The 26137-nt window shown below is 40.4% G+C and overlaps 1 long non-coding RNA gene across 1 annotated transcript in view; it reads right to left on the reverse strand.

The window, feature by feature from the left end:
* Positions 1-314: 314 nt before the first annotated feature.
* The window catches only part of LOC142503168 (uncharacterized), a 128404-nt gene continuing 102581 nt past the window's right edge, over positions 315-26137 (reverse strand). Inside the window, exon 3 of the long non-coding RNA XR_012803952.1 lies at positions 315-813. This is a non-coding gene — a long non-coding RNA (uncharacterized LOC142503168). The remainder of the gene's footprint in view (positions 814-26137) is intronic.

A 26137-nucleotide genomic window follows, 5' to 3' on the forward strand; every position in this document is an offset into this window, starting at 1 on the left:
TGCCATCTGGTAGACACGCGAAGCATTGCAGCCTATTAAATCCTAATCATTATCATTTAACAGATCAGCCGCCCGTCAGCCAGGCATGAACCCAGGCTGGGAAGGCAAACACAACGGGGCTTGTCAGAGGTGAGGAGCGGCGCATTCCAGGTATCTGCCAGGTACAAACTGGGCATTTGCTCGAATAAAGTGTGTCGGTGCAGTAAGTACATGGTTTCAGAAGCAATTTTAAACAGTCGCGGACACAAAGCAAGCACACGCCAAATCTATGATTTGATTCGAGCTAAATATCCTTATTACCAAGACCGTAGGCATGCGCGGAATTTTAATTCCTCAATAAGATTCACTTTATCAACTAATGACTTTTTTGAACGTGTGCAGGATAAGCTAGAACACACCTATGGTTTCTGGAAGATTGCAAAGGAAAAGCATTTTACCCTGAAAGAGGGCACATATATTGTTGTGAAAGGCATATTTATTCCTAATGCCAATAGCAATGGATCCGCTACTACTGTTCCGTGTGAATCGATACCTGCTGCAATATCTGCACCCTCCATTCCTGAAACCCACATTGTACAACAACAAAACTACTATGATTATGTACCAAGCCTTTCAGCTGAAAATGCATTGGAATGGGAACCAGAAGAAATGAACCTACCTCCCGACCAATTGTTTGAAGAAAGCAGTGGCGATTCCTATGAGCGCTTCATGGAGGAGATGTGTGTCATACTGGATTCAGCGGGTGGGTCAAGCGTGGATGAAAATGCCTTGCATTTCTGGAGCGACCAGTTGCAGCCAGACGAACAGTTAATTCTAGAAGAATGGTAAATATAACAACCGTTATGCGTTGACTGTGCGTTTAAATGTTTTTTTTTTTTTTTTTTTTTAACCACCATTTTCCCTTTCAATGCGTGGATACAGCGTAACATTGCAGACTGCATAACATGTAGCGATCACAAAGAAATTGTTGCCGAATACAATATAGTATAACCTGAAAGAGTAGTACACATTGCTGACGGAATAAATATACGTACTTTCCTATCCCTTTAACCATATTAGCAACATTTTAACATAACTCTAACACATACCTGTTTTGTTATCATGCAACATTTAAAAGCGGGTCCACCACGTATGACGTGGGACCCTTGTCATGGCCCAAGGCGTCCTTAAAAAGGATTACGGATGTAAGTCCCGCCCCCAAGCGACGTGCGCGCCTCAAAGCCTATTGGCTGTCATGTTTTGTTATAGTAACGGTAACTGCAGTGTGTCATGTGTGCGGCTCAGTGTTTGTAGGCGTCAACTGGGCGTTAGCTGAATGTTAATTGAGTGGGAGGAGTGTTAGCGTGCGTTTCACGCTGGTTTAACATGACGTCACACGTATTGCATTTGCGCATTGTGTTATCGGCCGTCCTTTCTGTCCAAACACGTCTGTTTAAAAAGAATACAGATGTACTCGTTTAGAACGAATGTAGTTTCGTATTCATTGTATTTGAAATAAAGATTTTATGTTTAATGGTATTTTCAAGATGTATTGAACGCACAACGTACGCTTTGTTTTGCGCATGCGCTAACAGTTAGTGCAGCCAAGCGTGAAGTGCGTGCGCACACTAAGATGTGCGCGCACATTTTTCAGTATACAGGCAACGTTCACATCATATACATAGTTATGCCTGCTACAAATTTAAAGAAACATTACATACTGATGTACACTTGTACTTCTAACATATAAGTGAGTGACGTGTGTATGTACACAATCATATAGAGCTGTGTAATGCGTTGTCACGGATACATATATAGTAAGGTGCCATATTTGACCATCATGTGTTTGCTGTATTTCAGAGATGTCGGGGAAGATACAATCGGATCAATGTATGATTTCAGAAGAGTCTACCTTTATATGAGATGATTGTGAGGAGGAGCCACCGACTACTATACTACATATGGAACTAATTTTATATTGCTTGCAGCGCTTATTAACAAACAATTAAAAATGTGATACCCTTATGCCTATATTGCATAAGCACTTAATTAACATAATGATGTTGCAAAATAGTGCCTCATGAATTTTTATTGAGTGTTCTTTAATGACTACTATCATTTTATGGCATGGTGTGTTTTATATATAACAACCATTCCCACTCTGCTAACACATTTGTGAATTCTATTGTGTAATGGAACGTATGACTGTCGAAACTATGTAACAATAATAATAATAATAATAATAATAATTATAATAATTATAATATGAGCATGTTCATGTATAGCGCTGCTAGTTGTACACAGCGCTTTACAGACACATTTTTCAGGCTGAGGTCCCTGGCCCGTGGAACTTACAATGTATTTTTTGCCGCCTGAGGCACAGGGAGATAAAGTGACTTGCCCAAGGTCACAAGGAGCCGACACCGGGAATTGAACCAGACTCCCCTGCTTCAAAATCTCAGTGCCAGTGTGTGTCTTTACTCACTGAGCCACTCCTTCTCCCAATGTAAAGGACACTTACAACCAAATAGCCATTTCTTGTTAAAAATCTCTTGTTACATGGGTATGTTGATAAAATGGTTTGGGACTGTAGCAAATAATGTTATTGGCCAGATGTTGTGGTCCCCTACAATGCATGATGTTCTGATTATGACATCAACATCATGTAATGAAGTACGTTTCTGTGTATATTTCATTAACCTAACTAACTATAGTTTACTGTGTTTATTAAACGTTCTAAAAATACATAGTATAGTCAATATGATGATATAAGCTACCATAATAAAGCTGGTGTTATCATTTGTCGGTGTTATACATGGATCCTACACAAATTGATACAGACACAAACAGTTGTCTTACAAAGTGTGTCTATGCTAATGTGCACGTGATTGACGTTACAATTGTGAGAATACTTGATAATTATCATCATGATAATGATGAAGTGACGTGATTTATATTGCAAAAATATTACCAACATTGTCATATTGGTAAATTAGAAATGCTAAATGACAGTAACATTAGCGACAAATTTGTCTTCTCTGTTAACAGTTTAACACTTGGTACATGTAGGACACATCCACACACGTGTGACTTATACATACACATGTCACAAATTTAAATTAATGTTGACTATTAATTCCTAGCATTACAAAACACCAACATTGCTAAATATAAGATGTAGTACGCATTGTTGTGATTGCAGGCATTCATGCATGGAGTTTTATGATCAGTCAATTTCATCCGTGATGAATGATCTCCCGTAAGTAAAGAAATAACTACAGTTATCCCCTTGTCTCCAAACACCTCTATATTACATTAATGGAATTTATAAGGAAACATACATAAAATGTGATGAAATGGGAGTAATCATTTTCTAATACAATGCACATGAAAGCTCAAGAGTAGCTAAATGCATATACATGATACAGAAAGTACATATATGTAACATTTGTGTTTAAACCAATATGTTGGGTTTTGACTTCAAATAATTATAGGAAGATTGATGTAGGCACATCTTATGAGAGATGTCAGCAAATATACATACCATGATCAGTCATACTGGAGATATACCTATAATGCAAAGGAACAATATATAAATTGCAAACATTGACATGCCATCTTCAGTACCGTAAACAACACAGCAAAGTGTGTATTTGGTGTTAAATGTGCAACACCATGTATATTTCATGACATTCAAAATGTAAATCAGGCTGGTGTACACATCATATGGATGTACATGTTACACTGCACCAATAACATTGTATGTAAGCATACTAGAAGCATGAATGAGTATGGGCATAATATGTGTATTGTGTTAGCATAAGGAACAACACAATGCTAAAATATTAGTGCTTTGTTACCCCAGTTTTATTCACATACACACAACTAAAGTAAAATTGAAGAGGGATTATATAACCTGTGCAACAATAACATACCGGTGCCACATCCCTTTGTGCACACAGCAGAGAGAAGAAAGGTGTGCAACCCATATTCATCTGTGTCCTACCAGAAGGGTATATAAAAAAACATTATTGTTAAGATAACATAATGTAAGTATAAAAGTAGAACTTGGAACATATATGTTTGTACTTACAAGAAAAAAATGAATTGATGAGATTCTGGCGTGTCTGGCCACCACTGGCTGTTTGTTCATTTTCAGCAGCTACATGGGTGGGATGCTCGTCTACCACAGGCTCAGCTAGGTCTGACTGTACATTGTGCCTCAGTGCAACATTGTGCAAAATGCAACAGGCAAGGATAATATCAGACACTTTTTGAGGCTTGTATAGAAGAGCCCCACCAGTTCTGTCCAGACACCTAAATCTGGTCTTGAGTAGGCCAAATGTCCTCTCTATAACAGATCTTGTAGATATATGGGCTGCATTGTACCTGTCCTCTGCTTCAGTTTGAGGGTTTAGCACCGGAGTCAAGAGCCACGGCCTAATTCCGTATCCTGAGTCACCTATAATGAATGGAGCACACATAAGCTGACATTAGTGATCAAATTGTACAATGCCAACATTCCTAAATAAAAATGTGTTTTGTGTTAGAACATGTAAATGTGTACTCACCCAGCAGCCAACCATGTTCAAAATGTCCCTCTTCGAACGCATGGAAGACTGAAGAGTTCCTCAGGATGGAGGAATCGTGACTGGAACCAGGGAATTTGGGTACCACATGCATTATCCTCATCGTCACATCACATACCACCTGTACATTGAGTGAATGGTAGTGCTTACGATTGCGGTACACATGCTCACTCTGACTAGGTGCAATCAAAGCAACATGTGTGCAATCGATTGCACCCAGCACACATGGTATCCCTGCTATATTATAAAAGCCAGTCCTGACTTCCAGCCACTCTGTCGCCTCTGTAGGAAAATGAATATAATTCCTAGCGCGTCTATTGAGTGCATAGAGAAACTGGGTCAAGGCCCGCGAGAATGTAGATTGCGAGACCCCGCCCACTATGCCCACAGTTGTCTGGTATGACGCGGAAGCAAGATAATGTAATGAGCACAGCATTTTAACAAGCCCAGGGACTGCACGACCTCTGGCTGTGAAAAAATCTAAATCTCCCCTTATCTCCTGATAAAGAGCTAAGATTGCTGCTGAACTCAAACGATAGCGACTTACAATCTCCTCCTCACTCATCCCATCTAACAGGGTTCTCTCCCTGTACAGACGCGGACGAGGCACAACTTGTCTCCTCTGTCTTCTCCTCTGATCTCCTGTCCCTCTACCTGTCCCTCGGCCTGTCCCTGTCGTATCCGCGTGACTGTCCCTGTCACTGTCCCTCGGTGTGTCCCTCCCTTGCCCTATATGATTCTCTTCATCATCAAGCATGTCATAGAAAAGAATGTTCCTCCGTCTCCTAAACAATCTCAACATTTTGAAATGAGTAGCTGTGAATGAGCAGGTAATGGGCGTCCTTTAAATAGGTATGTGATGATGTCAGGTGACATAGTAAAATGCAAGGTGTTACATTAACATAATAAAGTACTTCTGTGGCAAGCTGTGTGCAGTTCTTGTTATAAGTATTTGTTGTGTGTATTCTGCAGGGAATGATGATATTTGCCAATGATGTGACGTGAAGCTTTGTACAAACATTGCTTGCAAATAAATAGTTGCATGTGCAATGCATGTAAAACTTCTGAAGGCAACAGTCAGTCATGTAATTAGACAAAAAGGCTGAGATTGACGTGGGAAAAGTTTTGTGTAACATGTGTAATTAGGCATGTTATTGTGACATGTTGACAACAATGAATAGTCGTGTGCATATGCATGCATTTGTGTAATGAGGATAGTTGCTATAGAATGAGTTTACAAGGTGTCCCAATGCTGAATTACTGTACATGTGTGTATAAGTTAGGTTGAAGTGCTTGTAGTGCTACGGTTACAATGTAAACATGCAATGTGATTGAGCGTCCAATAAGTGACGTCATGAAAATAGGGAGGACCCAAAACTAGATGTAAACATGAGAAGACAGATGTACATGAACGTTTAAAGATGCGTGTCACATTACAAGCATTGTGTAATGTAAAGGAACATGAATATACGGTGTATGTGTGACATGTGTGTCATGTGTAACATCATGTAAATAATTGTCGCTCAGTTCAGTAAAATGTGTGATATGATGTGAGGTTCTCCTTTAAGAGTTGAGTATAGTATTTTCCCTTGCCACATCATCACATGATGAGTAATGTGACCCGCAAATGCTGCAAACATGTAAAAGTATAATGTTATGCAAATAATACACGTCAGCTGTGACACAATGCAGGGAATGCCCCCACACTGTAATGCAAATGACGTTTGTATTGTGAGCAATGAAACGTAAACAGTACTATACTGTTATACGTCCCCGCTCCATTGACTCCATTGATGTACAGAAGTTTTTTTTTTCTAAGTGCCGTTGCGGCAGCCTTAGCGATCGTTCTCCCCTCCAAACTGCCAACTTTAGTTGGCGGGAGAAATTGGCCATAACATCTCAATTTCGTAGTGCCGATCAGGCCCGATAAGCTGTTTTTTTGTTGTTGAATCAAGCCGATTTAAAAAAGTGGCGATCAGTGGCGAAAACAGGCTTATCGGCAGGCGAATGGCCATAACAAAATAATCGGCTCCGAAACCTGGCGAAATCAAGCACTTATCGGCGCTTACTGAATCTCAAACCCAATTTTGCCTATAAAATGGCGATAATTCCCTTATCAACGCTTACTGCATGAGGCCCAATATCACAAATGTCACAAATTGAAAGAGTCATCATCCAAGTTCCTAAAGAAATACAAAATGTAAACAGGACATTACAAGCAATAGTTGTGAATCTAAGCCAAGCTAATCAGTTGAGAATTACTGCAAGAGAACAACAATTCCACTTTACCCCATCTGAGGATGGATCTTTACATGCTGCTACTTTTTCTCCAGAGTCATCAGTTCTTCATTCCCCAGTTGTGGATGATACCGGTACAGTAGGTGCAAGTTCTGTGCAGGTCCCTGTCAACATCCAACCGCTTATATCTGTTCAAAATCAGGAATGGACACCTACAAATGAGACACAAAAAAGAAAGTTAGGCCAACAATTACTACTAACCATCTTTTGGAAAAAGATTAAAACACCAAAACAAGAAACTGCTCCAACCTCAGTCGTGCAATGTTTAGCAACTGGTTCACAACTGCCACAGGCCACACCCAGTGCCCCTGAAGTGCAACAGCCCACACTCAGTGCCCCTGAAGTGCAACAGCCCACACCCAGTGCCCCTGAAGTGCCACAGCCCACACCCAGTGCCACTCAAGTGCCACAGCCCACACCCAGTGCCCCTGAAGTGCCACAGGCCACACCCAGTGCCACTCAAGTGCCACAGGCCACCCCAAGTGCCACTGAAGTGCAACAGCCCACACCCAGTTCCCCTGAAGTGCCAGAGCCCACACCCAGTGCCACAGAACTGCCACAGGCCAGTACAAGTCGTACAGTTAAGGCCAAAGTACTTGGCAAAGGGAAAAGGCAAACACAACAGCCAACAAGCAGGCCTGTGACTCGCTCTCAAAAGGATAAACAAAAATAAATAATCACATTCACTAAATGTGTTGGTGTCCTGGTGGTGTTTACTGCAGACTATTTCATGCATAGTGTATGTATGATCATGTACAGATGCTTGCTAACATTCAAGTATGTCCTTGTACACATGAATGTTTAGAAATGTTCACTGACTGAATGAAGGCATATTTAATAACATATGATTATGTATTAATCATCAGTTGATTAATGGTACAACATTACACACTTGCCATGTTTATAGAAGCTGACATTCACTTAGCTCTTGTTCAAGATGAGATGTATGTGGGTTTGTTTGGTAATGTAGATAGTCATTGCAGGCTAATATTATTGACATACAACTTTAAGAAACTATACATATAACAGCATACATTTTGATGTTGTGTTTTCTGGTGTCTTAACTCTGTAACACATTACTTACCTTAATCTTCTTTCATAGTTCATAATGTTGGCATGTGATCATGTATGATTTTTGGTTACAATAACAGATCTGTTAGTGTGTATGAATATATCTGTAGTCTCTCTGTATCTCTATGGATATATGTATACACACACACACACACACACACACACACACTGTATAACTGATAAATAGAGATATAGATATATATATATATATATATATATATATATATATATATATATATATATATATATATATATATATATATATATATATATATATATCTGCCACTGTTGTCAGCAAACAGGCCTTGTGTTAATGATATATAAATGTTAGGACACTTGTTAAAATTATGGGATCAGTATGATTCAGCCCATAATTCACTCACCTGTACTGTATTTAACTTTGAATATGATTACAACAAGGCCTACTTACACACATGAATGGCTTTAGTTTAGCCCTCTATATATAATATATATATATAATCAGAATTAACAGTACAGGCCTTCATGGCTCAAAAGAGGCCTTGTTTGCTTTTAACTACTACTTATACACAGCTGACTCAAATAGGCCCTCAAACATACTCACCCAGTAATGTGATAAACTGTAATTAAGTGTTAATATAATTACAACAAGGCCTGTTAGCACACAAGGCCTTCAATGTACAGGCCTTGTACATTATGTATAGATATATCTATATATATATATATCTATATATCTATCTCTATATATATATATCTACATTTCTATATACATATATATATCTACACCCAATATATAGTTAATTATATATAGATAAATATATATATCTAATTTTATATATATATATATATATATATATATATATATCTATATCTATGTATATATCAAGAGAGACTAACAGAGAGAGTCAAAGAGAGAGAGAAACAGAGAGAGAAAGAGAGAGAAAGAGAGATAAACAGACAGAGAGAAAAACAGAAAAAGAGACAAACATACAGATGTGTGAGTATGGTTACATCTAGCTAAGTGTAACCAGAAATGTGTTCAGCATAGCACTGTAGATGATTTCACACACATTGTTATTGTAATTAAAAGAGTCTACTTGTTTTGCACATGTTGATTGCCTAAGCCGAAAGTAAAGTTTCGATTCCTGTGAAAAGAGTATCTTACCCAAAGAATTTCAGCCAATGATTGTAACAAATTTCTTGTGGGAGAAAACCTAGGCGTATAACTGCTATGTTGTATTATAACCTTGGAAGAAACTGCGAAGATAACATGTAACTATTCACACATTCAGCAGACATCCGTATGCGTTCAACTTCACACAACGTACACTTGAAGAGAGAAGAAATGGCAGAAGCTTCCACATTGCACAGCCATCCACGTAAATCATACAAATTTATGATTTATGAAGCAATCGAATCAACGCCAGAGAAAAGTGCAAACGTCGCCAAAATCGGAAAGAAATATCCATACTACCAACAACCTGACATACAACAAAATTTTAAAACTTCTGTACGATTCACTTTATCCGCAAATGAATGTTTTGAGTGTGTCCACGATTGGCTAGATCAACGATATGGATGCTGGCATGTTGCACCATCATTTAAACTTACCATGGAACATATCTTCTGTTAAATAGCATATTTTTGCCTAATACCAGTGACACTGAAGCCACACCAACTGTCGCGTCTGCTGATCTACCTGCACCCTCCATTCAGCCAGACCAGATGCAAGATGGACATAACTACTATGATATGTATCCAAACTTATATGGGCAATACCAATGTGGATGGGAAAACAACCAACAACTGTACGTACCTCCGGACGTCTTTTTTGAAGAAGCCACTACAGATCCATATGATGCCCTCATGGAGATGTGTGTGATTCAGGATTCAACGGTTGCCTCAACCATGGATGATACTGTTGTGCATTCCTGCAGAGAGCAGTTGCAGCCAAATCAGTTTTGACTTCTACAAGAATGGTAAATACAAATTTCGTTATGCCTTTACTCAAATTATATATGTCTACATTAATAATATACACCATTTGTTAGCCAAATGAGTGGATACAGCTTAACATTGCAGACAGGCTTACATGTAGCGTGCACAAAGACATTATTTCCTATAACAATATACTACATGACGAACCATTAGTACACATTGGTGACGGAGTCCTAAATCCTAGATTATTATCGCTTTTAAAGTATCATTTCAACATGTTACACTAACTGTAACACACACACACACCTCATTGTTTAGCATTCAACATATAAAAACAAAGTGTCGCCCACATATGACGGGGGACCATGGTCATGTCCCAAGGCGTCCTTAAAAAGGTTTACCGATGCAAGCCCCGCCCCCAACTGACGTGCGCGCCTGAAACCGTATTGGCTGTGCCCGTAGCTTATTGTTACGGTCAGTGCAGTGTGTCATGCGCGCGCGTTGGTGGGGCGGTGCGTGCACAGCACTGGAGGCCAATGTTAATACAGTGGGAGGGGTGTTTGCGTGCATTTCACGGTGCCTCAAGATGACGTCACACGTCTTTTGTTCGCTCATTGGCTGATCGTCCGTTATTTCCGTGGGCACACGTCCATTTGCAAAGTTTAGATATGTACGTGTGTAGAAGTGATTTTGTTTCGCTTCCATATCATAACTTCCAGCTATGATATGCGTGCTGCTAGCAGCACCATGGAGGGACATTTATTGAACGCACAGCGTACACATCGTTTTGCGCATGCGCTAAGACTTAGTCCACACATTCGTGATGTGCGCGCGCAACAGACGTTGTGCGCGCACATTATTATGTATACAGGCACCGGAAAAATCAAATCCGTAGTAATGCCAACAACACCATTTGAAAAATGACACAGTTCTGTATATGTAGTTTTATCCTTGCAGTTTAAACATATACCTTACTTATGCGTGAATATCCACAATGATATAGAGATGTGTTAAGCGTTGTCATGCTGAGACATATATAAATGTGGCATCTTTGAACATCATGTGTTTGCTGTATTTCACAGATGTCACGGATGAATACATGAGACCAATGTATGATTTCAGATGTGCCTATCGTTATATTAGATGATTGTGACGACGAGCGAAAAACTATTATAATAAATATGTAACAATGCTTTCAATGATTGGTGCGCAGATTAACAATCACTACATAATGTTATCCTCTTATGCAAATATTTACTATGCACTTAATTAACATAATGATGTTGCTAAGCACTGAAGTTAGTGCTTTTTTGGTTATTTTCTTAACGAAAAAAGACGGTGCAAAACAGCGCTAAAAAAATATAAATAATGACAATACTTGAAATAAATATTGTAGGCAGCCTGGCAAATACTGACTGTACAGTGAGAAAATGAACCACAGAGAAAAGAAAGAATTGCCGGCGCCAAATCAGTCCTTTAAATAATAATAAATCCGAATAAAGACCAAACCGTCTCTTGCAAAGTCCCAAAAGTGTTTGCACTATTATTTGGTGTGAGCCGTTCGTTGACCCCTTCACTGCCTGTTTGCTCAAGGACACTTTTGGGACTTTGCAAGAGACGGTTTGTTCTTTATTCGGATTTATTATTATTTAAAGGACTAATTTGGCGCCGGCAATTCTTTCTTTTCTCTTTGGTTATTTTCTACTAACATTATATGTATTGCCATGTGATATATGCAACCAACATTATCACTCAGCAAACACATTAATCTACTATATATTATAATCTCACGTGTGACTTGTCAAAGAATGTAAATGCTACATAACAACTCGTAGACATTGTATCTGAACGTACACAATAACAATAGGGAGGTGATAGAAACTGTTTAGTCGTGTGCATTTTATATTTTTACCTAAGTTGTAGTGCTAACCTAACATGCATGAGCTAATGAATGTTAGTTAAAGATCATGAAACCATGAACATTTGTGTGTACATTTTATTCACACAACTAACTATAGTTTAGTGTTATTAGTAAACGTTCAACACATACATAGCTAAGTGAGGCCGATGATAAAAGAAACATTATTATGCTTGTTTATATTATTTCACGTAAAAATACATGCAACACACAAAAACTACAACACACACACTGTTGCTGAAATGTGTGCGTATGCAAATGTCCACTTCATTTATGTTCATATGTTGACATTAGTTATAAAAGATCATGATCATTATGAATAACTAGCGTGAATGAAATAAAAATTATATTAACAACATTGTCATTGTGTTGAATGAATTAGGAAAAGTTGAGAATCCAAAGAACTATACTTTGGAATGGTGTTAACATTTTGACACATGTTACATGTACGTCAAATCAACACACATCTTTCACTTATACATACACATGTGACAATGTAGTAATCAACATGAAGATGAAGTGATACAACAACTAATCACATACATTGCAATGTTAATGATGTTTAAAACATTGGTGTTTTTTCATACAAACATGCATTGAGTGTTAACATCGCTCATGTGCATCAATGGATGTTCTCCCATAATCAATAGCTGAGCAGGGTTTATCCCCTTCCCTCCCCCCACCCCTATATTCCATGAATGGATGTTGTTACGTTTGCTAAATTACATGTTATGTAATGTCCCTAATGATTGTAAAAGACACTGCACAATAACCACCAAGTGTAGCTAAACGCACGGACACAATACAGAAACGACATGTTTCAATTGTCACATCTTTGTCATTACGTTCTGTTTATACATCCTGTAACTATACCTGTATCGAGGTTTGCACATCGTATGACAGATGTGAATTGAAATACATATCACGAGCAGTCATTGAAGTGATATACCTTGAAAAAGAAAACATTGTCATGACATGTTCATTAAGGTAAGCAACACACAAAATTGACCATTTTTTGTGTGATATGAAACAACATCTAGAATATGTCAAATATGATCTGAAATACACAATAGTGTACACATCATTGTGACTCACATGTCACACTGCAAAAGAAACATTGTATGTAACCATACTGCACTAGCTATTGACTATAGACATAGTAGATTTATTGTGTATGCATAACCAAAAAGAGCATGTACATAAATTATAGATTTAGTACACATTATTTCTTCACGTACACACAACACCTTTTATTGGTAAGAAGTATAATACAACCTGTTGATGAATGACATACCGGTGCCACATGCAATTGTCCACACAGCAGAGAAGAGAAAGGTGTGCGAACCATATTCATCTGTTTCCTAAGTGAATGGTATTTGGACAAATGTATTTATCATAACAAAGAATGAATACATCTATGTAGTACTATGAACATATATGTATTTGCTTACATGAAAAATAGGTGTTTATGACATTCAGACGTGTCTCAACACCACTGGCTGTTTGGTCATTGTCAGCTGGTACATTGACAGGATGCTCCTCCTCCAAACCCTGACGTATGTCTGTTTGTACATTATTGTGGAGTGCCACATTGTGCAAAATGCAACATGCAATTATAATATCAGACACTTTAGCAGGCTTATATTGAAGTGCCCCACCAGTTCTATCGAGACACCTAAATCTTGTCTTGAGAAGCCCAAATGTCCTCTCTATGATGGATCGCGTAGATATATGGGCAACATTGTACCTCTCCTCTGCTTCACTTTGAGGGTTTGCCACAGGGGTCAACAGCCACGGCCTAATTCCGTATCCTGAGTCACCTATAATCCATCGTGCACAAATATGAAACAATTAGTGTTAACATTATTACATACAACATTTCCTAGAAAACAAAGAGTTGTTTGTTAACACATCATAATATGTACTCACCCGCCAGCCAACCAGGTCCAAAATAGCCTTCTTCGAAAGCATGGAAGACTGATGAGTTTCTCAGGATAGAGGAATCGTGACTGGAACCAGGGAATTTGGTTACCACATGCATAATCTTCATCATGGCATCGCATACCACCTGTACATTCAGGGAATGGTAGTGCTTACGGTTGTGGTAAGGATGCTCACTCTGACTAGGCGGGATCAAAGCAACATGGGTGCAATCGATTGCACCCATCACACATGGTATCCTGGCTACGGTATAAAAGCCATTCCTGACTTCCAGCCACTCTGTGTGCTCTGTAGGAAAATGAATATAATTCCTAGCGCGTCTATTGAGTGCACATAGAAACTGGGTAAAGGCCCGCGAGAATGTAGATTGCGAGACCCCGCCCACTATGCCCACAGTTGTCTGGAATGACGCGGAAGCAAGATAATGTAAAGAGCACAGCATTTTAACAAGCCCAGGGACTGCACGACCTCTGGCTGTCACAAAATCTAAATCTCCCCGTATCTCTTCATAAAGAGCTAAGATTGCTGCTGAACTCAAACGATAGCGACTTACAATCTCCTCCTCACTCATCCCACCTAACAGGGTTCTCTCCCTGTACAAACGAGGACGAGGCACAACTTCTCTCCTCTCTCTTCTCCTCTCATCTCCTTGCCCTCTCCCTGTCCCTCGACCTCTCCTGTCCGCGTGCCTGCCCCTGTCACTGTCCCTGCCTCTGTCCCTTCCTTGGCCTGTGACATCCTCTCCATCAGCAAGCCTCTCGTCCAATAGAATGTTCCTCCGTCTCAAAAACATTCGCATAATTTTCAGGTCTGTAGCTGTGAATGCGCAGGTAATTGCCCTCCTTTTAAATACCTATGTGATGATGTCAGGTGACTTGCTGAAGTGCAAGGTGTTACATTAACATATCCAAGTAGTTCACTCCCAACGTGTATCCATTAGCAATTAAAAGTATTATTTATGTGTGTTCACTAGACAATCATGATATTTGAGAATGATGTAACGTTAAGCTTTGTACAAGCATTTATTGTCAAGTATTTCTGAAATGTGTAATGCATGTACCACTTCTGAACGCAACACTCAGTCATCTAATTAGGATACAACCATGACATTGACGTTGAGAAACTACGTTGCAACATGTGTAATTTGGCATTTTATTGACACATGTTCACATGAAGTTATTGTAATGTGCATATGCATAATTTGATGCCATCAGGATAGTTGCTATTGATTCAGTTTCAATCGTGTAAAAATGAGTAACTATTATAGGTGTGTGTATAAGTTAGCATGAAGTGATTGTAATGCATCGTGTACAATGTAAACATGCAATGTTATTGAGTGTCCAATTGCGGACGTCATCAAAAGAGGGAGGTCACAAAGTACATGTAAACATGAAAACAAACAGCTACATTTACGTTTGATCATGCGTTACACATTACAAGCATTGTATAATGTATAGCAACATTACTATACGCTGGATGTGTTAGATGAGTGAAATGTGTTACATCATATAATAAATTGAAGCACACTTAAGTAACATGTTTGATATGGTGTGACCTGTTCCTTTAAGAGTTGAGTATAGGATTTTCCCTTGACACATCATAACATTAAGACTAATGTGACACGCAAATCATCATAACATTGAAAAATACAATGTTATGCAAATAATAAACGTAAGGGGTGACACGATGAAGTGAATGACCTTGACACTGTAATGCCAAGCACATTTGTATTATGAGCAATAGAACGTAAACACTACTATAATGTTATAAGTCCCCGCTCCATTGACTCCATTGACTCCATTGATGTAGAGATGAGGTTTTTTTTCTAAGTGCCGTCCCGGCAACCTTGCCGATCGTTCTCCCCTCCAACTTGCCACCTTTAGTTAGCGGGACCAATTGCCGATGAAATCTCCATTTCTGAGTGCCGATCAGCACCGATAAGCTGATCGGGGCTACTTGAATACAGCCGATTTCAAAAAGTGCCGATAAGTGCCGATAAGTGGGTTATCGCCAGCCGCATGCCGATAATTTTTTTTCGTGAAGAAAAACTGCCGATTTTCAGCACTTATCGGCGCTTACTGAATCTCAAATCCAATTTTGGCGGGAAAGGGCCGATAAAAGCATTATCGGCGCTTACTGCATGAGGCCCTATGCCATGTAGAGACAATTGTCATGAACATGGAAGTGATGTAGACTGTAAGATATAAAACCATAAACTATCCAAAGTGTGGTAAGAGAGAGAGAACAGTATGGTGGACAAAACTGAAAATGGTAATAGCAGTAAACCAGAATGCTCGTGTCTATACAATCATTAAGGCCAAGTGGAGCTAGTGTGCCTACAGTGTATATCCAGAAAGATTCACACACAGAGTGCTTTAAACCGATCTCCTCCCAGTTTAGACATATTGATAGTTTCTAGACCTATAACCCTAAGTCTGGATGGATCTTTCGCATGAACCTGTGCAAAGTGTCTTGGAACGCTATATGAAAGCACTCCTTTTACAATCGCTCTGCGATGTTCCAAGAACCGAACATTAAGGGGTCGCTTAGTGTGCCCTATATATTGAAGATGGCAGGAAACCGACAGTGCATAAACTACATACATTGTAAGACAATGGATGCTGCTGTTGATTTTATGTGTAGAACCATTGGTAAGGGAAGTAAATGAACTTCCCAACACTATGTGCCTGCACATAAGACATCGTGTCCTCCCACATTTGAAATTGCCCTTGGGCTTGTTGTTTACTAGCCCGTTTTTTCCGGTCTCCTCAATCTTCTCGGTGCCCGTGTGTTTTTAATATTCTTTCCTTTACGAAAGACAACTTGAGCAGATTGAGTTAACAAGTCCCTCCGATGGGGATAAGAGGAGAGCACTTTCCAAATGTGAGTTGAGGATTTGGACTATTTTGTTAGATTGGTGATAAATTTTGTTGCATTACCAAGATTAGTCTTAGGTGCTTTCCGGTGACCATTATCAACATTGTCCAAAGAGTGTTTCAGTTTGGATTTTTCTAACAGCGCTACTCTATTGATTGTATTGTATGTATTGTACAGTATGTCTTTATTTATATAGCGCCATTAATGTACATAGCGCTTCACAGTAGTAATACATGTGGTAATCAAATAATTAACAGATAATATAAACAACAGATCATGGGAATAAGTGCTTCAGACATAAAAGTAACATTAAGTAAGAGCAGTCCCTGCCCCGAGGAGCTTACAGTCTAATTGTTAGGTAGGGAGAACGTACAGAGACAGTAGGAGGGAGTTCTGGTAAGTGTGTCTGCAGGGGGCCATGCTTTATGTATCATGTGTTCAGAATATCCACAGTGCTATTCATATACTTCTTTAAGCAAGTGTGTCTTAAGGTGGGTCTTAAAGGTGGATAGAGAGGGTGCTAGTCGGGTACTGAGGGGAAGGGCATTCCAGAGGTGTGGGGCAGTCAGTGAAAAAGGTTTAAGGCGGGAGAGGCTTTAGATACAATGGGGGTAGAAAGAAGACTTCCTGGATCTAACTTCATGGTAGGACTTAAGACCCAAGTCAGAATCATACCCATTTTGGACAAAATTACTGATTAGTTGTTTAGATTGTTAATCGAAAACAGTATCAGACGAACAATTCCGTCTCAGTCGATTGAATTGGCTGAGGGGGGTGTTTTGGAGCCATTTGGGGTGGTGGCTGCTTGTCGCGTGAATGTAAGCCACTCTAAACTGCATAATCTATTTCGTCCCAGTTACTAAACAATTCAAAGAATTCCGGCCCACTCTTTATTTTGTAATATTACTGACCCATGCCAACTCGGCCATGAACCCAATCATCTATGCATTCAAAATGAAGTCTAAAGACACATATATCCAAATTATAAAGACATACTTCCACACAGGGCTGCGCTGACTGAAAATGGTAGGGAAGAGCACCCATTGGATGAAATATTCCATGAATAAGATTTGTACCCACTTGATGAAATGCAGGAAAAGATGACAGCTACAGCATTCTACAATGTATGGACATATTCGCCAATTACATGAAAAACAGAAATATCTATTTCCAGTCATTTGTTTCTCATTCAATTCATGAGGAAATAAACATATATATTCATTCTGGAGTGGTAAAAAGAGACCCTAATTGGAAGTACTTTTAATATTTAGCAATGGGATCCAATTTAGTTCATGCAGTCAACAAGTCATTGTACTAATTGTGATTACTAAAAACATACACAATAGAAAAATAGAAAAATTCACCTAATATGTGATATTAGATACTTTACCCAAACTAGAGTCCAATGAATAAGACACAGAACTGCAGAGTAAATGTTCAAAAGTGTGTTATTGGTGTCCAAACATAAAAAAACAATGTTTCTGTCCACTATGGGACCTTCATCAGGGTAGTTTACAGGGAATAATGAGGACATGTATATACATTGGACTAACTCAGAAGTGAAGAGACAACAACAAAAAAATTATATATATATATATATATATATTGTGATGCCCACACCACGTTGTAGCATCTTTAAGTCCCAGATAAAGGCAGGAAACGTTGTACTTCACTTATGTGGGGTTTATTTACAGGGATTAAATCATATGCTAACAGGCCCACCATCCCTTTAAAGAAAAACAACACATAAAAATAACACCAATTCCCTTTAGGGAAAGCTAACTACACCCTAGCTTTCGCCCTCACTAACTGCATGGCCAGGTAAGCTGGTTCCCAAGCCAAAACATGCCCTGGCATATGCAACAATGTAACACAGTCTCTGCATACAACAATAAAGTGTTTTTGCTTATCTGTCAGTCCTTTGGAGCAGACGTCCCTGCTTCAGCACGGCCTTGTCGTCCTTTCTTCCTAGGGGAACTCAGCCCCACCTTGAGCCCAGAGAAACTCCTTTGTAGGTCCTCTTTACCAGCTTCCGCAGTTGGGGAGCACTTCTATCTCCTCCTTTCTCTGGGGAAAACAGTCTCTCTGTCTTGCAGCTTCCTGTGTCTTTTAAAACACTTCCTCATTCAGTTAATTCAGACAGGCTGATTAATTCCATTAGTTAGCAGCTGCTGCTGGCTTCTCTTTGAGGAATTGACCTCTGTGGACTGGAAAGCACACTTACCATCACTGTCCACTAGGGGCTGGAACAGTGCAGTATCACAATATATATATGACGAAGTCACGTAACGTGATGAAACGCGTAGGGCTCGTGACATCATGTGAGGGTGTGTGCACGTTGAGTCATGGGCGTCCTAGCGATCCAGTCAGCTGAATTTCCAAGTGATGGCATTTGACCAAAGCAGGCGCAGAGGACACGGAGGCACTGACAGGCATAGCGGATTGGTGCCAGCTCGTGACAGGAGTTGGTTGTGGCTACCAGCTGATTAGGTGCACACTGCCTATCTTGGACTCCCCCACCCCTGTGGATGACTTCATTCAGAGATTTCTCTCCCATGTATGGTTGTTTTTTTTAATCCTGTAAATGCAATTCCTTTGGGCTGCTGGTTTTAATAAATGTACTTATTTGTTAAACAGTTACATGCTATGGAGCCTGCGCTTCTGCTTGTTTTTTGTTTATTTATATATAAAAACAGGGTATGCAATGGTCCTTTGATGTTGCCCCCACATTCCTCATACACATTTGAGGGTTATCTGGGCTTTTTTAGTCATTTGTATAGTACATTTTGGTGGGCTCTTCTTGTCTGGCTGCAGTGGGGGTTAACCTTCATTCCTGGACAGTATTGTTCTGCATAGTTGTTCAAATTATTTCAGCTTGTGTGTTATAACATCTGACACTAGGGTGTTCCCTAGCATTTAGTGCTTTAGTTTTTTTTATTCATCTGTATTTATGTGTATATAGTTATTTTATATTTTTTATTGTTAGTGTAGAAATATATACATATATCTGTTGTATACTTGACATGATTTCTGTGAGTCTATCTCTCTCATATACTATACTAGGAACCTCACTGGGTGCTGATTGGGTCGAGTCATCACAGGGGGAGTGTCCCATGGGTGTGTACTATCACGGAGCACTTGATGGCAACTGAACAGGCTGCAGGGATGTTTTGTCTGCTTGGGAGGCATACTGATGGGCGTTTACAAAACCTTCCTGCACTTGATGACTTCAGTGGCTCAGCAGCACAGCTGTGAGGAATTTTTCCTGATACACAGAAGCATCTTGCATGTGCGATCCAGCTGCGCCTCGCATCTCATTGGTGTAACGTCTCTGCTAGTGCACTAGAAATAGAAGACCAATGTACACAGTCTTCCAAGCCCCCGGAAGAAGCTGGGATGAAACGGCTGCCGGGGTTTTGTTTGCCTTCTCTGACACCCCATTATTATTTTATGCGTAATCTGTAAAGAGTCTATGGGACACTGGACCAGTTTTTTCTCCTCTCATTTGAGAATTTTTGCAGTGCCTCTTTCACCTAGGCATCTGCATTATTTCCATCCATGCTTGTGTGGTGTCATTTCCTTGAATAATTTCAGTTTGTATACAGTGCCTTCTTACATGAAGTCAGGTACATTGCATAGTGTGGTTTACATTGAGTTTTTTCCCCCTTATTTCTTAGTCCCTGCATATTGATAGGGACATTTTGGGGGATAGCTCTCTTGTAGTTACAACAGCATATGTTCATGTTATGCTTACCACCATATATTATTAGCAAAACATTTTTGGAGGCTTCTACTTGTGTTCCTTTCCTCAGACTTATATATGTGCATCTTGCTAACTGGCCGGTCCTGTTGGGGAGAGGGTTTATTGTGTACCCTCTCTTGCAATATATATATACATAGGTGCTATTACATATTCTTTATTCATTTCGCTCACGTTTGTTTTTGCTTTATATTTGGTTTATCCTTTATTTATTGCTGAAAGGGGTTGTCAGGGAATGTTTTTTTTTTATCTATATGTGTTTTGTTTATGTGACGTTTATAATAAACTTTATTTAGTGAGTATACCCGAGTGCTAATTTTGGAATACTTTTTTCCCTTTTTTTGTCTTTATATATTTCTTATTCCAAGCAGCATCACACACACACACACCTCTCTTATACACACACAAACACACCTCTCTTACACACACACACACACACACACACACACACACACACACACACACACACACACACACACACACACACACACACACACACACACACACACACACCCATGCATACACACACACACACACACCCATGCATACACACACACACACACATGCATACACACACACACATGCATACACACACCCCCATGCATACACACACACACACACGCACACCCCCATGCATACACACACACGCACACCCCCATGCATACACACACACCCATGCATACTCACACACATACACACACCCTCATGCATACACACACACACACACACACACACACACACACACACCCATGCATACACACACACACACACACACACACACACACACACACACCCATGCATACACACATACACACCCATGCATACACACACACACACACACACCCACACACACACACACCCATGCATACACACACACACACACCCATGCATACACACACACCAAACATGCAACCATCTACAGTCAAGCCATACGATACAACCGGATATGCTCCGATACAGCAGACAGAGACCAGCGGATTAAAGCCTTGAGATCAGACTTTATAAACTGTGAGTACAACCACAGAATTGTAGACCAGCAAATTCACAAAGCCACCAGAATACCAAGAATTGATCTCCTTGAATACAAACAGAAGGAGACAAGCGACAGGGTACCTTTGGTGGTCACATATAACCCACACCTAGGAGCCCTACGCAAGATCGCCAGGAAACTACAACCCATCCTCCAGGAAGATACAAGACTGCAACAGGTCTTCCCTGAAGCACCCTTATTATCATACAGACAACCCCATAATCTCAAGAATATTATGGTGAGGAGTAAAGTATTCAGCAGTACAACTGAATGCGGGACAAAACCATGCCAGGACCCAAGATGCAAAACCTGCGCAATGCTCTACACAGCGGACACAATACAAATACCACACAGGAATCGGGAATACAAAATCAGAGGAAGGTTCACCTGTTCCTCCAGCAATGTCGTGTACCTCATCATGTGCATGAAATGCCCAGGGGGCTGCTACTACATAGCAGCCTGCAAATTGTTTTCCTGAAGAGTTTGCTGCTTCTCCTCTGCATTCTGGAGGTGCGTACACAGACCTTGCAGTTGGTTGGTTCTGCAATAGGTTCTCTGCTTGTGTGTGTTGCTCCAATACTTCAAACTTTTTATCTTCCAATAGTTTTTTTATTTTTTGTAGGTTGTGCAGCTTTTCCTTCTTTTCATTGACGTGGTCTGTCAAATCAGAATTTTCTTCTTCCAGCCTTGTATTTTCTCTTTTTGTAGTCTCTGTAATATTCAGGGCCTCCTTGTAGTCCTCAATACATTTACGCACTTCTGATTTGAGACTCCCGCTCTCCTGGTGTGAGACTTCTATCTCTAGGTTGAGGGTCTGAAGTTCCTTCTGAGAGATTTTAAGATCCATATTAAGCCTGCGGACATCTTTTTGAGAGATGTCCAGATCCTCAGCAAGACTATGAAGTTCCTTTTTAGAGACTTCCAGTTCTGTGCGGCAACTGCTGATCTCTTGGTGTGAGGCATCCAGTGCTATGCGGAGAGTATGAACATCATTGTGGGATACAGTATGTCCACCTCATTCTGGACACTGTTGACCTCCTGGTGTGAGGCATTCAGTTCTATGGGGAGAGTGTGAACCTCATTCTGAGAGATTTCCACCTCTCTGTGGTAATTGCGAACCTCTTGCTGAAAGACTGTAATCTCTTTCAGTGCCTCCTCATACTTCTGTTTCAGATTAGCAATCATTCGGTCAGACTTGCTCTACTTTTCAACCATGGTGGTAATAGAAGTGTTTCCAGTATATAGCTCCGTCTTTAGATCCTCCAATTCGGTCCTGGCCAAAGGGTAAATTGTGAGCACAAGAATTTCTGTAGCTCAGCATTATTTTTCTGTAGCTCAGCGTAATCATCTATCTTCAGTTTCAATTGTTAACGGAGCAAATCCCAGTCATGCCTGGCAGTTTGCAGGGCATCTTCAGGGCTGGTCAAGGGATCGTCACTTATTGGTTCCGGCTCCGCTTCCCTGGTATGGTTAGTTGAGGGTTTGTCACTGTTAGCACCGGACAGACACAACTTTGGGGTACATGATTTTTGCCTTGGGCCCTCTTGATATTCTGTCATCCGCAGGATGAATTCCCATTTTTTCTAGGCTGCAGGGCATCTGGGCCCCCCTTTTTCTCTGCGGGATTTGCGGACATGTCTATTTCTTCCACGGTAAGTGAAAAAGTGATTTTGTTTTTCTGCCTTTTTGCTTTGGACAACCCCGTTCCATCTGGGGTACAGGAGTCTCCTTCTTTGTTTGAAACTTCAGCAGTTTCACAGCATCCACCATACTTTTCTTGCAGTTGCATTAGCTGGCAGGAATATTCGGTGTCATAGAGACATGTTTGTTCGGTGCATACCGAATTTAGGCACCTCCACCATCCTTGGGGTGTTTTGTGGGTGTGACTCGGTTCGGGTTGCCCATAAGAGATGTATTCATCCTTATCCGTATCCTCATAGGACCGGAATGGCCACTCTTCTGTGGGGTAGGGTTCATTACAGGAACGCCATATCTTGTCCTCCATTTTGGTGGTATCAGGTGTATTTTTCTTCCTGACCTCAGGAGGCGCAATTGTAGCTATTTTCACTTTATTTGCTAGACCCCCAGCTGGTAGTCCTACAGGTGGGCAGACTTTGCTTGCAGAATTTGTAGCTCTCACAGGCGTCTCTGTAGACTTTTTCTTCTTTACTTTAGAAGGTTCTGAAAAATTGGTAGCACCATGCACACATTCCTTCTCACCAGTGATACCGGATGTGCACCTGCCAAGAAAAACCTCTGTACCTTCCTTGTGCCCACAGCGCATTGCTTGCTGCTACAGTTCCTTGGCACATTGAAAAAAATATTCATCTGGCTGCTGTCCTTTTTATGTGGCCACATAGGGATCATCCCCATCATCCGAATAAGGCCTGAAGGGACACTGCTCTGTGTGGCTGGGCTCTTTATACCAGGAACACATTTTCTTCCCTGTTCTTGCAGAGTCTGTATTTGACTTCAGCTGGGTGACCATTTACAATTTCCAGGGGTTTTTTTTCTTTCACAAGTGGTGGGGTAGACTCTGATCACAGCATCAGTCCCTTGTGTGGGTCACTGTCTGTCGCATTCCTCCCAGTCAAACTGTGGCATTGTGGCTTTCTCCAGTGCAGTGTAGTTTTCCTGCCTGGATGTGTAGCCCTTAATTCTGGTCACTTCTGTACATGTTTTGTTGCTCACTGTTGCAGGAACGTATGCAGGCAAAGGCACAACAATTTTCACAGGCAGTCCATGGGGCCCCTCTGAACTTCAAGGTCCACCTCTCATCCCAATTGTAAGAGATGTGGGAAGTTTAAGTGATCTCTCAAATTGCTGCATGATATTTTCCATAGTTAAATCTGGGCAATCTATCACCCACGCTCCTATTCTTGCTGTGTTGCTGTCGTATGTTTGTGTTTTTCTCAGACAGATTTGCATATTTGATATAGAGATTTTTCCGGGGTGTGTTTCCTGTAGGACACTCTGCAATGGGATGTCCCTCTCCACTAATGTTAAATCATCGATTATCTCCCTTGTGTAATGTCTGGCTTGCAGATATGCAAAAAAAATGTGAGTTAGATACCTTATATTATTCTTTTAATTCTTGTAATGTGTGTATGGAGTGGTCTAGTGTATGTAGCAGCTGTCTTATTCCAATGATACCTCTTCTCTCCCAGTCCATGAACTCATCTGTTGTTCTATTTCCCTAATTGTAAATTGGTTTGTATGGTTGATCCAATCACCTGCATATTTTAGGAGCGCCGCTGTATTATATAATTTGAGTGTGGGGATGTTCATCCCCCCCCTCATTCCCTTTATGTTGTTGCAACTTCGCCATACTTATTCTGGGTTTCTTGTTTCTCCATATAAAGATTTGGAATGCTTTGTTTATTTTTTTTTATATCTTTACCTTTCATTAATATTGGCAACATTTGCAAAACATAAAGAATTTTGGGAAAGATGGTCATCTTTGTGTTTTATTTTTAATGGGCAAATAAAAGGGCTTATTCCTATAACTGTATGTGTTGGGGGTGGTGTGGGTAGGGGGGTGGGTAGTAGAGTGCCCATTGATTGCCAATGTGGTTATCTGTTCCCCTTCTGAGAGAATAGGTAACCACAGTGGCAATGAATGGGTTTATTGCCCACTGTTTATTTTAATGTACTGAGTATTGTATTGCCAATGTAATTGTATTGTGTTTTTTCTTTTTATTGCTGCACAAATGGACGAAAGCGCTAATAGCCATTTGGCTACTAGTGCTTTTTCCCATTTGTGTGTGTAGTGATAGGGGTAGAGGGGGTGTGGGATGGGAGTAGTTCCACTGGGGCGAGTGAATAGGCCCCACGGGTGGGTAGCAGGAGGGGTTAACCCCTTAATTACCATAGCGGTTACAACATCCAAGGTAATTAACGGGTTACTAGTGTTTTAATGGTTGTGCATCGGCCCTTACATGTTGGTGAACAAGAGGATGATGCCTTCATCCTGACAGGGGTAAATAAAACATTTATTAATTTAATTTGTACTGTATTTGAATGGGCAAAAGTGCCAATAGCCATATTTGGCTACTACAGCATTTGCCCATTCCTTTGTGGGGGAGGGGGATTTGTTGGGGGTCGAGGGAGTGGTTGAAAGGGGTAGTTGCCCAGAGGTGGTGGTTAGTGGGAGGGGTTAACACCTTCATTACTTTAGTATTTACTACCGCTTAGGTAATGAAGGAGTTAACCCCTCCTACTACCCAGCCGAGAAGTCTAAACACCCACCCCGGGGCAACTCTCCCCTTCATCCTGCCCCTCTACCCCCAACAAACCAGGTACTATGGTTTACCGCTTCATTACCTTAGCAGCTAGCCGCTAAGGTAATGAAGTGGAGTTGGAGAGGAGATAATGGGTGCTCCAATGTGAAAGAGTACGATAATACAATAGCAAAGTCCAATATGGGACAGACAAAATAAGAAAAACTCTTAATGCATGGAGTGGGTAACAAAGTGAATATAGGTGAGAAGTCTTGATAGCTAAAAAGTTCCATCCTGAGGGTGACAACCAGTAATGTAATCCCACACTGTTCCAGCCTCATTGGTAGTAAAGCAATGATAAATTGAAGAAGACAAACTCACTCACGTATTATCTTCTTGAATAAGTCCTTAGAAGTAGAAAGCAAAATATGTCTTTACCCACTCCTACAGTAATCTTAATGTCCTTGTGTGGCGTGACAAGCCACAGAGGAATGGATCTAAGCAGGTAAGAGAAAAAATCAGGAGCGCACAGCCGAG

The sequence above is a fragment of the Ascaphus truei genome, chromosome 9, assembly GCF_040206685.1.
Source record: "Ascaphus truei isolate aAscTru1 chromosome 9, aAscTru1.hap1, whole genome shotgun sequence".
Lineage (NCBI taxonomy): Eukaryota > Metazoa > Chordata > Amphibia > Anura > Ascaphidae > Ascaphus > Ascaphus truei.